The 16,865-nt window shown below is 35.3% G+C and overlaps 1 non-coding gene across 1 annotated transcript; it reads left to right on the top strand.

Moving 5' to 3' along the window:
• Positions 1-16,272: 16,272 nt before the first annotated feature.
• On the top strand, positions 16,273-16,378 carry LOC148764091 (small nucleolar RNA R71). The gene has a single exon (XR_016024878.1). It is a non-coding gene; the product is annotated as a small nucleolar RNA R71 (small nucleolar RNA).
• The last annotated feature ends 487 nt before the right edge of the window (positions 16,379-16,865 follow it).

Here is a 16,865-nt window from a genome sequence, read left to right as displayed (position 1 = left end):
TAGAAAATTATTTTAATTTCTATTATTAACTATTAAAATTAACACATTCTAATTTTATCTAAATAATTAAAATTAAAAAGAAAGATTTGAAACTAATAAACTAATAATTAAAACTAATATATCATCAAAATTACTTCTAGTGATTACTAGACGTAAGATTATGATATCTCTCAATACTTTATCTAGAGTCTTAAATTATTTACAAGTCTATGTCGAGTTTCTCATAAAAATACCTCTCTCAATTAATTTACTATATATCTATGCAAATTATATTGAAGAAAGTTCATTAAGTTTGTGCTCTAATTTTGGCTATGTATGACTTATAGGTGTATGTCTACCTTATATGCAAATCAAACCACCTAATCAACTAAGTGCATTCAATCATTTGCTATTCTATTCAAGGTCTACATAAATCTCCTTTGTCAATGTTTAACTTAGGTTTTCAATTCAATCTAATTGGTGGATAGTCAACTAGAAGCATTAAGAATAGAATAACATAAACAACTTAAATCTATCAAACATAAGTAAAAGAGAGATAAATAATTCAAACCATATATTGAGTTCAATCATAATCTTAAATTAATGAATTAGTTCCCCATCAAGTCACACATAATCATTGAATAAAATTTAAACATTTAAATCAAACTAAGAAAAATAAGAAAATAACAAAAAGATAGAAAAACCCAAGAATTTTATTCTTGATCTCTAAATCTCCTTGAATCCTTCAAATTCTTCTTAGCTTCAATAACTTTGTGGCTTAACTCTTAACTATTAATCTGGTGTTTCGTTCTCCTCTTTTTTTCTCTCCTCCGAACAGTTGTTTTTATAGGGCTTTGAAATTAGCTTAAGTTGGGTAAAGGAAGAAGTCAATTTTAGCTGGGATTTCCTCTTTAGACTATGTGGGTCGTAGCTTTGCCCAATTAATTAATAGAAATCATAATTGTTCTAAGACTACTACAGTGCGTCAACTTCGACAAGATTTTTTATCATCTTTTAGGTCGAACTGGGCAAAGTGGTAAACATGAAAGTTGTAGATTTTCTCTTATCTTTCCAATAGTCAAGAATCGCTTCATTTGGAGCTTTGTAGAGAGAGTTGTAGCTAAAAAACCAAAACATGTGCAATGGAAGTCTACACCTCAAAATTGCTCTCATTCTTTCACTAAAATTCTTTTTTCATCAAACACCTACAAAAGCACAAATAAATCAATAACAACCTATCTTAACCACATTAATACCAAATTAAGTATAAAATTAACTAAGATTAGATTGACTCACTTAAAATAACTAATTTAAAATAATTAAATAAAACCTACTAATTTCTATGCATTACTATAAGAACTAAGCTAAATTACTATTAAAATTAAGCTTAAATAACTCTATATCATAGAGTTATCACACCGTCAAACTTAATATTTTGCTAGTCCTCGAGCAAAACATAGAAAGGAAACTAACTTACGAAAATCAAATTCAGTTAATGAAAACTAAAATAAATATAGTTACTACTACTACTAGAGATAAAGTGCACCAACTTAATTATTCCTCTTAATTTCCTCAAGAGTATGTCTATCAATCATTAACCTATGGAAAAATATAAGCCTCATTCAAATTCATGTTTCAATTCCAAATCAAGCACATTATCGAATGGATTTTCGTGTGTGTGTGTGTAGTCTTTTACCAAGAATATGATTATATCCAGATCAGTTTATGCCAACACAAATTTCAAATTAGTATTAGAACTCCATATGTTTACTTTTCATCTCTCTCTCCACTAATGTAGACTAACACCAAGTTAGGGATCAACAGGACTTTAATAAGCTTGTAATGTATGACTACGGTCAAGATATGATAAAAGATATTAATGTGGCTCATATCACCCTAAGCACATAAATATTATAAGACCAATCTATAAAGCTCTATTTTCCTTCTCCTAGTACACTTTTTCTTCCACATTTGAACTTTTCTTTTTTTCTTTTTCTTTTAACACATTTTTTTTCCACAATTTCACACCTCCAAACTTATTTTCTTTGTATTGTAGGTAGTGGGGTTACTTTTCATATTTTGAATTCTATTTTCTTTTTTTTTCACATCAGCATCACCTTTCCACCTTTTCAACATTTAGCTCAATTTATATTTCCTAAAACAGTATACATGCTGTCACAACCCCGAACCTCCATTGGGCCCATGACAACCGTCGAGACGTCCTGATCGATACTCATTACCCGGAATACCAATCGGAACCCCGCAAGGCTTACATATCAGTTTTCAACAATTTTCAGTCGTTTTCGGCTCAAGTAAATCAAAAGACAAAAATATAGCATTTTTATATAAAACAATATTTATAGAAACACGTGTAAGTAATCTTTTGTAACTTAGAAGTAAAATAAATTCATACATACAATAATTTACAAAGTTCTAATGTACAATAATAATTACAATGACAAGTGGCCCATAAATACACCAAGTGTTGGTGATAGTAACCTACTGTCTGTATGATAGAGGGGTCAACTGGAATCCTCGATAAAATCGGTATCTACAAGTTACCACAGGCCTGAAATATTTGGAAAGGAGGTGGGTGAGATTTCGTAATCCCAATGAGTAAACAGACAATATCATAAATATTTAAAGGTGAGCAAAATGGAGGCAAGTTTGAACAACAAATTACAAACCATTTCATAAGGTTTTCAATTTATTTCTTAAACCATAAAATATTTGTAATTTTCCAAAACAGTTGTTAAGGCTTCTGACTTTTATTAAAAACAAGGCTCAAGCCAAAACTAATCCTCAGGGATACCTTGGTCGAGACATCTAACGGAGTCCGCCAAGGTTGTTAAGATATTTACATGTGAAAGACATTTTTATTTTTAAAACAAGCCGTTCCTTGGTGTTGGCCGAGTTACACATTCACGTGGGGGTTCAACGTGAAATGAGCTCTAATACTACCCCGGAGTTACCCTTCTCGCTTCTACTATCGGAGTAACTATATAACCGGGTTTACCGTGCTCCTCTAATAGGCAGTCCTCGAAAACCCGTCACTATAGTGACTAAACCCACCAATTTTAATAAAATTTCGACAGTATAACGTGACTTTTATTTATTTATCCAGCCTGCATAGTAAAAGACAGCTTACATAAATTCCCAATGCAATTATAACATATAGCCACATATACTCATATATCATAAGCCATTCATAGGAAAATATATATTTCAAAATAATTGACAGCCTTCAATTACTCAATTTCATAATCAACACAATATATTTTTATTTGTCACATTTATTTCTAAAACATCAAAAATCCCATTTTAATCTCATTTTTGTTTCATAAAATCCATGAAGAGCATTTATAAATAAACTCTAGATAATTTACAATAATAATAGGTTTACTCACCGTTTGTACAAACTAAATGCTTCCTAGGTGCCCCGATCACTGTTCGTCGGGTACGACTTCCTTGCATTTACCGGAAGGCTCTCCTCCTAGACACATTGCAAAATTTACACAATTCACCACATTGATGCTAAATCACTATATAATTGACTTAAATCCTATACTAATGCATGGTATGAAATGCAATAGCCTAAAACGGCTTAAACGCAGTATTAACCTATTTTTAGCACTTTACCCGATAAATTGCTAATGCGCTCCATTTTAGCTCTAAATTGTCCCATTTTCTCTCCAACATTTCTAACCATTAAATATCAGCCAATAACTCACTAAAATCACCAAAATCAGCTCACTTTCCTCCTTGAAAAATTCGGCCAAAAATGGGACATTAACTAGGTAAATTTCCACTTTGCTTTTCTATCACATTTAACCATTTTTCATCATTTTCTCTTCATTTCTCTTAGAATAAAAATCAGTTCTTCATCATTGTACATCATTGAAGATTCAGCCAAGGGTGGGTATTGTGAAAATTTCATGCTTTCTTGCCCAATTTGATTTCTATACACATTTAACTAACTAAAACTATCAATTTAGCTAAAAATGAAAACATAAAAATTTCAAATTCCTCCCCAATGAATTGTGTCAAGCCCTTGATATCACTTTTTGATGTCTCTCCTCAAGCATGCCAAATGGAAACAAAGGCATAGGAAAGGTAGAAATCAAGCTAAAATCGAAAAATCTTACCGTTAGACGAATAAACGGAAGAAAAACGCGATTTCTCTTTTGAATTTTCTAGTTTTCCTTTGGTTTTTCTCTTTTCTTCCTTTCCTCTCTATTTTCTCTCTTGTTCTCTCCTTATGGCCGGCCATCACTTAATATGGGGTTTAAATGGGGTGACTTTTCATTAAAATAATATTAAATCATTAAAAAGTGCCATGTGTCACTTTCCCATTGGCCCGTTTTTTAAATTTCATCCATTTGTTTCCATATTTTCACCATACACTTGTCCCACATATCCATAGCTTAGATAAAATTCTCAGACTTATCCAAAGTCTTGGTGGAGTAATTTTTGAAATTTACACTTTTGCCCCCGTAAAAGTAAAAAATTATATTTTTGCCCCAAAAACTGAAAAATTGCCCATAGACATATTTTTCACCCCTTATACTCATACCATTCTCCAATTTGTCAAATTTGATCTAAATTCTCTCAAAATCTCAAATTTGATCTGCGGGTGGTAAAATTACGATTTTACCCTTACACTCCAAAAATCACCAGAATTAAACTTTTTCATTTCCTATCGTTAAATTATACTCCAAATAGTTAATCTTGGTCAAAAATTTCACTCCATGGTCAAATTATTATCTTAGGTGGCAAAATGACGATTTTGCCCCTGAACATCAAAATTTTTAATTTTTTCTCAAATGAACCCTCGAACTCTGAAGAATCATTTTTAGTCATTCCTGGACTGTAAAATATTAAATTTCATCCTACGATTCCTATTTGAGCTAGTTCGACGTTAAATCAACTCAAGTGTACCGTTAGGTACAATACCAGGTTTCGTCTATTCTTAGGACTTTCCTAGCGTAATAACATGCTACTTAGTGCATGTATGTCATGACATGTGTTTATAGGGTCAGGTTTTACAATTCTAGCCCCTAAAAATAAAATTTTGACCTTAAAATTTCACTTACCAGATTCGATAAATAGATGCGGGTATTGGTTCCTCATCTGATGCTCTACTTCCCATGTCATTTCCTCTATTTGAGCACTTTTCCACAACACTTTGACCATTGAAATACTCTTGTTCCTCAGTACTCGATCCTTTCGATCCAAGATACTCACAAGTTGCACCTCGAACTTCAAATTGTCATGCAACTCGATCGGAGGTGCTTCGAGGATGTGAGAGAGATCTGGTACATATTTCTTAAGCATGGAGACATGGAAAACGTTGTGGATCCGATCTAACTCCGGAGGTAGTTCTAGTCTATACGCCATTGGCCCAATTCTCTCAATAATTTGAAATGTTCCAAAATACCTCGGGTTAAGCTTTCCCCGCTTCGAAAATCGAATCACACCTTTCCACGGAGAAACCTTAAGAAAAACTCTATCATCGATCTCAAACTCCAAATCTTTTCTCCATTTATCCGCATAGCTCTTCTGCCTATCCTGGGCTACCTTTAGCCTCTCTCGTATAACCTTGATCTTGTCATTAGTTAAATCGATCAATTCCACACTAACTAACTTTCTTTCACCCACTTCATCCCAACAAAGTGGAGTACGACATTTTCTTCCATATAAAGCTTCGTACAGTGCCATACCAATGCTGGACTAGAAGCTGTTGTTGTAAGCAAATTCCACTAACGGCAAGTGTCTATCCCAACTCCCAAGAAAATCCATGACACAAGCCCTTAACATATCCTCCATAGTCTGGATAGTCCTCTCTGACTGACCATCCGTTTGTGGGTGAAAAGCAGTGCTAAATTTCAATTTGGTTCCGAGAGCTTCTTGAAATTTCGGCCAGAATCGAGAATCTCGGTCTGACACTATAGAAACGAGAACTCCATGTAGCCTCACAATCTCATCTATATAGAGTTGAGACAGCTTCTTAATAGAGTACGTACTATGGACTGCTAAAAAGTGAGCGGACTTAGTCAACCGATCTACAATCACCCAAATCGCATCCTTTCCCCTCTATGTCCGTGGTAGTCCCAAAACAAAATCCATAGTTACATGCTCCCATTTCCACTCAGGAATAGGTAAAGATTGAAGTGTACCTGCTGGCCTCTGATGCTCGGCTTTAACTTGCTGACATACGAGACACTTTGCTACGAATTCTGCTACGTCTCGTTTCATACCCGACCACCAATAATTCTCCCTGATAGTCCTATACATCTTGGTGCTTTCGAGATGTAATGCATAGGCAGATGAATGGGCTTCTTCCATGATCCCCTGTCTCAACTGGTTTCCCTCAGGAACACAAACTCGGTCTCTAAACATCAAGACGTTATCCTCATTGAGTCTGAACTCACTAACTCCCCCATCGGTCAATTTTTGAATTTCTTTTCTTAACTCATCATCAGACCTCTGAATGTCTTTGATCTGATTAAGTAACGAAGGTCGCACAATGAAGTTTGCCAATAAGGATCCATCCTCACCATTTCTCAACTGGACCCCAAGAGATTTCATCTCTAATAATGCTGGCAAATAATAACTCTGAAGTGCGGCTAAAGGCGATGAAGACTTACGACTTAATGCATCAGCTACAACATTCGCCTTTCCCGAATGATAGTCTATCACCAAGTCATAATCTTTTATCAACTCCAACCATCGCCTTTGCCTCAAATTAAGCTCCTTCTGAGTGAGCAAATATTTTAAACTCTTGTGATCTGTAAATACCTGACAATGCTCACCATACAAATAATGCCTCCAGATTTTTAAAGCAAACACCATTGCTGCTAACTCTAAATCGTGGGTAGGGTAATTTGCTTCATGCTTCTTCAACTGTCGAGAAGCATAAGCTATTACTTTCTCATCCTGCATCAACACACACCCTAACCCCAACTTAGATGCATCACTGTACACCACAAATCCCTTACCATTCATAGGAAGTGTTAAAACGGGAGCGGAGGTTAACTGATTCTTTAGCTCTTGAAATCGATTCTCACAAACATCATCCCACTCAAACTCAACTCCCTTACGAGTTAGACGGGTCAAAGGAGCTACTATTAAGGAAACCCCTTAACAAACCTCTGATAATAACCGGCTAATCCGAGGAAACTACGAATCTCCGTCACTGTCTTAGGTTGCTCCCATTGTAAAATTGCCTCTATCTTCTTGGGATCAACATATATTCTAACTCCCGATACTACGTGTCCCAAGAATACCACTTCCTGTAACCAAAACTCACACTTCGAAAACTTTGCATACAATTGTCTTTCCCGCAAAGTCTGTAATACTATACGTAAATGGGTAGCGTACTCATCATTATCTCTCGAGTAAACCAGTCATCAATGAACACAATAACAAACTTGTCCAAGTAAGGGTGGAACACCCTGTTCATGAGATCCATAAAAGCTGTCGGTGCGTTAGTCAACCCGAAAGGCATGACCAAGAACTCATAATGACCGTACCGAGTCCTGAACGCTATCTTGGGTACATCCTGTTCTTTAATCCTCAACTGATGATACCCAGACCTCAGATCAACCTTAGAAAACACTGTAGCTCCTTGTAATTGATCGAAAAGATCATCAATCCTCGGCAACGGATACTTGCTCTTAATGGTCATTCTGTTAAGCTGTCAGTAATCTATACATAACCGAAGTGTACCATCTTTCTTTTTCACAAATAAAACCAGTGCTCCCTACGGAGATATACTAGGGCGTATAAAACCCTTGTCCACTAACTCTTGCAATTGTACTTTTAACTCCTTCAACTCTATCAGAGCCATTCTATATGGAGGAATAGAGATAGGGACAGTACCCAAAAATAAATTAATGGTGAATTCTAACTCATGATCGGGAGGAAGTCTCGGTAATTCATCAGGAAATACATCGGGGAACTCACTTACTATGGGGACATTCTCTAACTTAGGTTCCTTCCTCGATATATCAATCACGTAAGCCAAGTATGCCAGATATCCCTTTCGTACCAATTTCAAAGCTTTGAGGGTCGAGATTACATAAAACTGTAATACTCGACGCTCCCCCCTAAATACAACTTCTGCTCCCTCTAAACTCTGAAGAATCACTTCTTTCTTAAAGCAATCCACTTTTGCTTGATGAGTGGACAACCAATCCATACCTAAGATCAAATCAAAGTCCCGAATCCCCAAAGGGATTAAATCACCCATAAATTATTCTTCCCCAACTTTAATACCACAGTCTCTATAATACGTATTTCTTAGTAACCGCTCGCCTAGAGGAGTATGCACTATAATCTCTTCCTATAATGGTGACAGGTTCCTATCTGAGAATGATGCAAATGATATGCTCACGTATGATCTATCGGAGCCTGAATCTATCAAAACATGTGCATCTCTATCAAACACAATCATAGTATCTGTCACTATGCTAGGTCGAACCCGGGCTTCATCCTTAATCACTGCAAAGACCCTAGTCGAAATCTGGGGTTGCGGTTTGGAAGATGGCTGCTCTAGGGTATTACTCCCCATGCCTGACCGTATCACTAGGCCTTGTCTGGACTGTGATCCTAAAGTATCTCTCCGCGGTATACTAGGACGAGTCGGAGGAGTAGAAGTAGCTATTGTACCCCATCTCAACTAAGGACAATCTCTCTTGATATGCCCTTGTTGGTCTCATTGGAAACACTTCACAAGCTGTCTACATGACCCAACATGAAATCCTCCGCAATTACGGCATCTGTCCAATCCTCCTGAAGTCCTCCCCTAACTACTCATCACTAGTCGATCAAATCTAGAAGATCTCGGCTGTGACTGCTGAGATGGAGGTCTAGTGGATGCCACAAACGCTGAGGTAGTACTTCCTGTAGTAGATGTCGAATCTCTGCCTCTCTTTGAAGACTGACCCGGGAATGTAGGCAGATTCCTTTTCTTTGCAATCTCAGCTCGAATCCGTCTATTCTCAGTAGCGAGCTTCTCAGCCCGTAAGGCCATCTGCACAACTTCTTTATATGACTCCTTACCAGTCACTATCATACGCTCCCGTATCTCATTACGGAGTCCCTCCTCAAAGTAGTTTACTTGATCTTTCTTCAATCTCACAAACTCAGGTACATAAAGCATCAGCTCGTTAAAACGAGTTTCATACTCTTCAATGGTTAGGTTCCCTTATTTCAAGCTAAAAAATTCTCTCTTTTTCTCTTTTTAATGGAAATAAGTGTAATACTGACCATCGAACTCTCGGAGGAAATTCATCCAAGTTAGCGGTATAGGACAGCGAGACTTTACTGAATTCCACCAAGTACGGGCTCTCTTATTTAAATAACCGTGTAGCCACCTTCAATTTCATCTCATCATCTAATCCCATATCTGCCAGTGTCTCTGATACCTGAATAACCCAATCCCTAGCTGCGGTCACATTCAATTCACCAGTAAACGAGACGCAACCTAACTGTCTAGTTTCCTTCAATTTCTTAGAAATGGAGACGTCCGGTGTCTGGGGTGGAATAGGAGGTGGTGGTACTGGGGCTGTTACAGGGGAAATAGCAGGTGGAACTGGACCAGCCTGAGCCTGACCTGTAAAAGCAGCGAGAAAAGCCGCTAATGCTTGAGCTGCCTCGGGTGACATGGCAAGTACGCTAGGAGTAGCAACAGGTGGTGGAGGAGGTATAGGAATGTCCGTAGACTCAGTAGTAGGAACTGCTCTAAAAGAAGACGCAGCCGACTCCTCTTCTATGGAATTCGATCGACTCTGTATGGGGTGACCTCTTCCCCTACCGGTAGATCTAGTGATAGGTGGTAGCTCACGTCGAAGAGGCATAATGATCTACAAAAAGAATGGAGTTAGTTTAGACTACTTAAGACTTTATATGCAACTACATGCAACTAACTAATCTTAACTGGGCCACACTAACATTGTAAATTATTTTAAAATAACTTTAAATCCAAGAACTTTAAAAATCAAAAACTTTTTTCAAAACCATAAGCTTTTAAATCGAAAGCTCTGATACCAATTGAATTGTCTCGACCCGGAACCTCCCTCGAGCCCATGACAATCGCTGCGACGTCCTGATTGATACTCATTACCCGGAATACCAATCGGAACCCATAAGGCTTACATATCAGTTTTCAATAATTTTCAGTCGTTTTCGGCTCAAGTAAATCAAAAGACAAAAATATAGCATTTTTATATAAAATAATATTTATAGAAACACGTGTAAGTAATCTTTTGTAACTTATAAGTAAAATAAATTCATACATACAATAATTTACAAAGTTCTAATGTACAATAATAATTACAATGACAAGTGGCCCATAAATACACCAAGTGTTGGTGATAGTAACCTACTATCTGTATGATAGAGGGGTTAACTGGAATCCTCGACAAAATCGGTATCTACAAGCTACCACAGGCCTGAAATATTTGAAAAGGAGGTGGGTGAAATTTCGTAATCCCAATGAGTAAACAGACATTATCATAAATATCTAAAGGTGAGTAAAATGGAGGCAAGTTTGAACAACAAATTACAAACCATTTCATAAGGTTTTCAATTTATTTCTTAAACCATGAAATATTTGTAATTTACCAAAACAGTTGTTAAGGCTTCTGACTTTTATTAAAAACAAAGCTCAAGCCAAAACTAATCCTCGACGATACCTTGGCCGAGGCATCTAACTGAGTCCGGCAAGGTTGTTAAGATATTTACATGTGAAAGACATTTTTATTTTTAAAACAAGCCGTTCCTTGGCGTTGGCCGAGTTACACATTCACGTGGGGGTTCAACGTGAAGTGAGTTCTAATACTACCCCGGGAGTTACCCTCCTCGCCTCTACTACCGGAGTAACTATATAACCGGGTTTATCGTGCCCTTCTAATAGGCAGTCCACGGAAACCCGTCACTACAGTGACTAAACACACCAATTTTAATAAAATTTCGACAGTATAACGTGGTTTTTATTTATTTACCCAGCCTGCATAGTAAAAGATAGCTTACATAAATTCTCAATGCAATTATAACATATAGCCACATATACTCATATATCATAAGCCATTCATAGGAAAATATATATTTGAAAATAATTGGCAGCCCCCGATTACTCAATTTCATAATCAACACAATATATTTTTATTTGTCACATTTATTTCTAAAACATCAAAAATCTCATTTTAATCTCATTTTCATTTCATAAAATCCATGAAGAGTATTTAAAAATAAACTCTAGATAATTTAGAATAATAATAGGTTTACTCACCGTTTGTACAAACTAAATGCTTCCTAGGTGCCCCGATCACTATTCGTCGGGTATGACTTCCTTGCCTTTACCGGAAGGCTCTCCTCCTTGACACATTGCAAAATTTACACAATTCACCACATTGATGCTAAATCACTATATAATTAACTTAAATCCTATACTAATGCATGGTATGAAATGCAATAGCCTAAAACGGCTTAAACGCGGTATTAACCTATTTTTGGCAGTTTACCCGATAAATTGCTAATGCACTCCATTTTAGCTCTAAATTGTCCCATTTTCTCTCCAACATTTCTAACCATTAAATATCAGCCAATAACTCAATAAAATCACCAAAATCAGCTCACTTTCTTCCTTGAAAAATTCGGCCAAAAATAGGACATTAACTAGGTAAATTTTTCACTTTGTTTTTCTATCACATTTAACCATTTTTCATCATTTTCTCTTCATTTCTCTTAGAATAAAAATCAGTTCTTCATCATTGTACATCATTGAAGATTCAGCCAAGGGTGGGTATTGTGAAAATTTCATGCTTTCTTGCCCAATTTGATTTCTATACATATTTAACTAACTAAAACTATCAATTTAGCTAAAAATGAAAACATAAAAATTTCAAATTCCTCCCCTTTGAATTTCATCCAGCCCTTGATATCACTTTTTGATCTCTCTCCTCAAGCATGCTAAATGGAAATAAAGGCATAGGAAAGGTAAAAATCAAACTAAAATCGAAAAATCTTACCGTTAGACGCGTAAACGGACGAAAGACGCGATTTCTCCTTTGAATTTTCTAGTTTTCCTTTGGTTTTTCTCTTTTCTTCCTTTCTTCTCTATTTTCTCTCTTGTTCTCTCCTTATGGCCGGCCATCACTTAATATGGGGTTTAAATGGGGTGACTTTTCATTAAAATAATATTAAATAATTAAAAAGTGCCATGTGTCACTTTCCCATTGGCCCGTTTTTAAAATGTCATCCATTTGTTTTCAAATTTTCACCATACACTTGTCCCACATATCCATAGCTTAGATAAAATTCTCAAACTTATCCAAAGTCTTGGTGGAGTAATTTTTGAAATTTACACTTTTGCCCCCGTAAAAGTAAAAAATTACATTTTTGCCCCAAAAATTGAAAAATTGCCCATAGAAATATTTTTCATCCCTTATACTCATAGCATTCTCCAATTTGTCAAATTTGATCTAAATTTTCTCAAAATCTGAAATTTTGTCCGCGGGTGGTAAAATTACGATTTTGCCCCTACACTCCAGAAATCACCAGAATTTAACTTTTTCACTTCCTTTCATTAAATTATACTCCAAATAGTTAATCTTGGTCAAAAATTTCACTCCATGATCAAATTATTATCTTAGGTGGCAAAATGACGATTTTGCCCCTAAACATCAAAATTTACAATTTTTCCCCAAATGAACCCTCGAACTCCGAACAATCATTTTTAGTCATTCTTGGACTGTAAAATATTAAATTTCATCCTACGATTCCTATTTGAACTAGTTGAGGTTAAATCAAATCAAGTGTATCGTTAGGTACAATACCGAGTTTCGTCTAGTCTTAGGACTTTCTTAGCGTAATAACATGCTACTCAGTGCATGTATGTCATGACATGTGTTTATAGGGTCGGGTTTTACACATGCTTAGGAGTGAGGGTTGCAAAATTGAAAATTTTATTTTAAGGCTAGGCTCAATTATTATGTAGTTAAACAAAAAAAAAAAGGGAAATTAGGCTTAAAAGGGGTATACTAGGGATAAAGATTTAATAAGGTAGGCTTTTTAGGCTCAAACAGTCCAAAGATCACCTAAATCATCTCCCTAAGTAAGTATTGCGTAAGATTTCGCCTCTAGAGAAAATTAAACAAATTCTAGAATATATGAAATCTAAAATTCACATCAATATAAACTTTCTCTAGATATTCACAATAATTCAAAGTAATAGATATAGTGCTCAAAATTGTGGAAATCACATCCTAACAATGATATTTAACAAAAGATTATCATGAATCCAAACAAAAACCTTATTCACTAAAAGTTAAGAATTCCAGACAACTAGTTATCATCATTGGATAGAAAAATCATCGAAAAAATTGGCACAACTTTACTCTAGATTTCTAAAATTCAAACAAGAAATAAATTCATTTACCAACTAATCCTAAATTATTTATAAATAAGCATGCAAATAAAATTAAATCTAAAACTTCCACAGAATATTCATCACTAGAAAAATAAATTCATCCTTACAAACTTGAACTAAACATTGTCCTCAATGTTAGAAAAAATAAAAGAAAGGTAAAGAATTCTCCCCTAATGATTGGATGAATTTTGTAGAAGCTCTAATCCTCCTCCTCCTTACTGTCATCTTTCTCATTCTCACTTTTTAGGAGGAGTTTTTTTTATTGCAAAAAGAAAATAAATAAAGGTTAATGTAGAAATAAATAAATAAAATAAAATAAAAATAACTGAAAAGAAAAGAGGCATTTTATTGGGTAATGGGCTGCCATTTGTTGGCAGCCCATATTAAAAAGAAAAAAAAAAGGGGGGGGGGGAAAGGGTTTATGGGGAGTGGGCAGCACAAATCAAGGGGGGTTTATGAGGTAGTGGGCTACCTAAATAAAAATGGGGGGTTGGGTTTGGTTAATGGGTTGCCCAATGTTGACAGCCCAATAGAGGGTAGTGGGTAGTGTTTGGCAACCCACTTCAAAAGGGGCCGTGGCCTACCCAATGTGGCTGTTTTTTTGTAATGGATCCGTAGCTTTGAGCCTAGTGAGCCACGATTCGCGTTATTTTCTGTCTGGGAAGCTGTGGCTTGCCATAATGGGAGCCGTGACTTACCACCCTTTTTTTTTTTTTTAAAAAAAATTTTTGTGAAATTTTTGTGAAATTTTGTTTATTTTTTTAAATTTTTTTTTGAAATTTTTTTGAATTTTTTGAAATGATTTTTACATATACCAGCACAAATAAAAAAAAGAGTGTTAATAATTTAATAATTAAATATATAAGAATAAAAGTAAATAAAATAAAATAAAATAAAGTAAGTTAGAGTGCTTTGGTTACCTCAAGAAGCGTTTCTTTATGGTCACTAGCTTGACTATGGCACCCCCTTCTACATTACTTTATATAGCTCGAGACTTTCTTTATTGATCTTGACTGCTCGGGTAAGCCCACTATAAATCTCAATAACATCATAAGGATGAATCTTTACCACCTTAAAGGTGTTCTCCCAATATGGTCTAAGATTCCATGGCAAAAGATGAAGTTGTGAATAAGAAAATGCTACTTGTTGTCTAACCATAAAATCAAGATGACTGAAAAGTGGTGGTGGTTTTGTCTCAAGAGTTGGCACCTTATCCATTGAAGGTGGTGGACTAGGCTTACCTTTAACCTCATTAACGATATCCACTTTATAGCAACTATCTGTATGGAGATGCTGAGTTGCATTGAACAAATTAAATAGCACTTCCTCTATCCAACTCTAAAAGTTATTTTTCCATTCTTCACATCAATAATTGCTCTAGTTGTAGCTAAGAATGGTTTTCCCAAAATAAGAGAAATTTCACCATCATCTTCAATCTTGAGCACAATGAAGTCCACTGAAATGTATAAATGCCCAACTTTAAGTAAAACATCCTCTATAATCCCAACTGGGTACTTGATTGTTCTGTCAACTAATTACAAGGTAACTATAGTAGGTTGTATCTCTTCAAATCTAAGTTTTCTGGCAATAGATAAAGCCATTATTGAAACACTAGCACCTAGATCACACAAAGCTTTAGAAATTTTAAAACTACCAATAGTGCAAGGAATAGAAAAACTCCTTGGATCTTTAAGCTTTGGTGGAAGCTTATTCTGGATTCTAGCACTACACTCCTCAGTAGGTGCAATTGTCTCAAAATCTTTCAATTTCCTCTTTTTGGTCAAGATATCTTTCAAGAATTTAAGATAACTTGGCATTTGTTCTAAAGCTTCAGCAAAAGGAATATTAATGTGCAGCTTTTTAAATACCTCAAGAAGTTTCTAAAATTGTTTGTCAAGTTTTTGCTTTTGAAAACGTTGAGGAAAAGGTGGTGGAGGTGTGGGAACAGATTTTAATTGTGATTTTTCAACAGATTTTTCAACCACAATTTCTTTTTCAATAGTTTTTTCAATTTCTTTCTTATCAAATTAATTTGAAATCTTAGAATTTAAAGCTTTATTACTTACATTGTTACTTACCACTTTTCTATTACGGAGAGTGATTGCCATACAATGTTTCTTACCTTCTCTGCTTGGGTTTGGTGCAGTATCACTTGGTAAGGTACCATGAGGTATAGTATTTAAAGCACTGGCAAGTTGGCCCACTTGTGTCTCAAGATTCCTAATTGAAGCTACTTGATTTTAAATGGAAGCATCAGTCCTTGTCATAAATGCATCGGTCTTTGTTATGAATGCATCAGTATTTGCCATGAACTGCATGAACATATCCTCCATTGAAGGCTTTTTCTCTAGCATAGGGGCTCTAAATGGAAATCCAAGAGGGAAGTTTGACTTAGCCGCTGATGAAGACCTTTGGTTGTTATTCCATGAAAAATTAGGGTGATTCCTCAAAATATGATTATAAGTGTTGGAATAGGGATTGTTCTATTACTTGTTTCCAACAAATTGACAAGACTTAAAATAGATGGGACAATTGTCATTGGAATGTCCTTATCCACAAAATTCATATGTCATAAAGGAGTTCTAAATAGCATTAACACTTAGTTTATCTATTTTCTTTGCGAGAGAAGCCAATTTTGTAGAAACAGTTTCATCACATCTAATTCATGAATTCCAGCAATTTTTCTTGTACCTAATCTTTCAGATGATAATTGATAATTATTAGGAGCTATCTCTTAAAGCAAATCATAAGCCTTATCAATGGATTTACTCATGAGTGCACCTTCAGCGGCAGCATCAATGGTAGTTCTAAAAGGTCACAGCAAACCATTATAAAAAGTGTGAACTTGTAGCCGCTTAGGTAATTCATGGTGAGGACACCTTCTTATCAAATCCTTATACCTCTCCCAAGCCTTATATAGTGATTCAGAATCAAATTGCATGAAAAAAGTGATATCATTTCGCATCTTTGTTGATTTTGCAGGTGGGAAGAATTTTGCTAAGAATTTTTAAGCCAAATCATTCCAAGTATTTATGGAACCAGCTGAAAGTAAATTTAACAAACTCTTTGCTTTATCTCTTAATGAAAAAGGGAAAAGCCTCAATCTTATGGCATCATCAGTAACACCATTAGCCTTGAATGTATCGCAAATTTTTAAAAAATTTACAATATGAGCATTCGGATTATCATTAGGCAAACCCCCAAACTGAACAACAGTTTGAATCATCTAAATGATTCATGGCTTAATTTCAAAGTTGTTGGCTTGAATAGAGGTCTTCAGATACTAGAGTAAAGATTTTGTACTTGTGGGACCGCATAATCCTTTAAAGGCTTGGTTTTTTCCTTTTGTTGATCAGCCATTATTTTACTTAGAGCAAAAACATTTTTATTTTTCCTCTGAAGTCTTCCAAAAGTCTTTTTGATTTCTGGATCAAAAGGAACAATTTTTAAATTT

The sequence above is a fragment of the Theobroma cacao genome, chromosome 2 (genome assembly GCF_053813885.1).
Source record: "Theobroma cacao isolate CCN51 chromosome 2, ASM5381388v1, whole genome shotgun sequence".
Lineage (NCBI taxonomy): Eukaryota > Viridiplantae > Streptophyta > Magnoliopsida > Malvales > Malvaceae > Theobroma > Theobroma cacao.
Note: the sequence above shows the minus strand (reverse complement) of the source record. Positions and strands in the feature narration are given on the sequence as shown.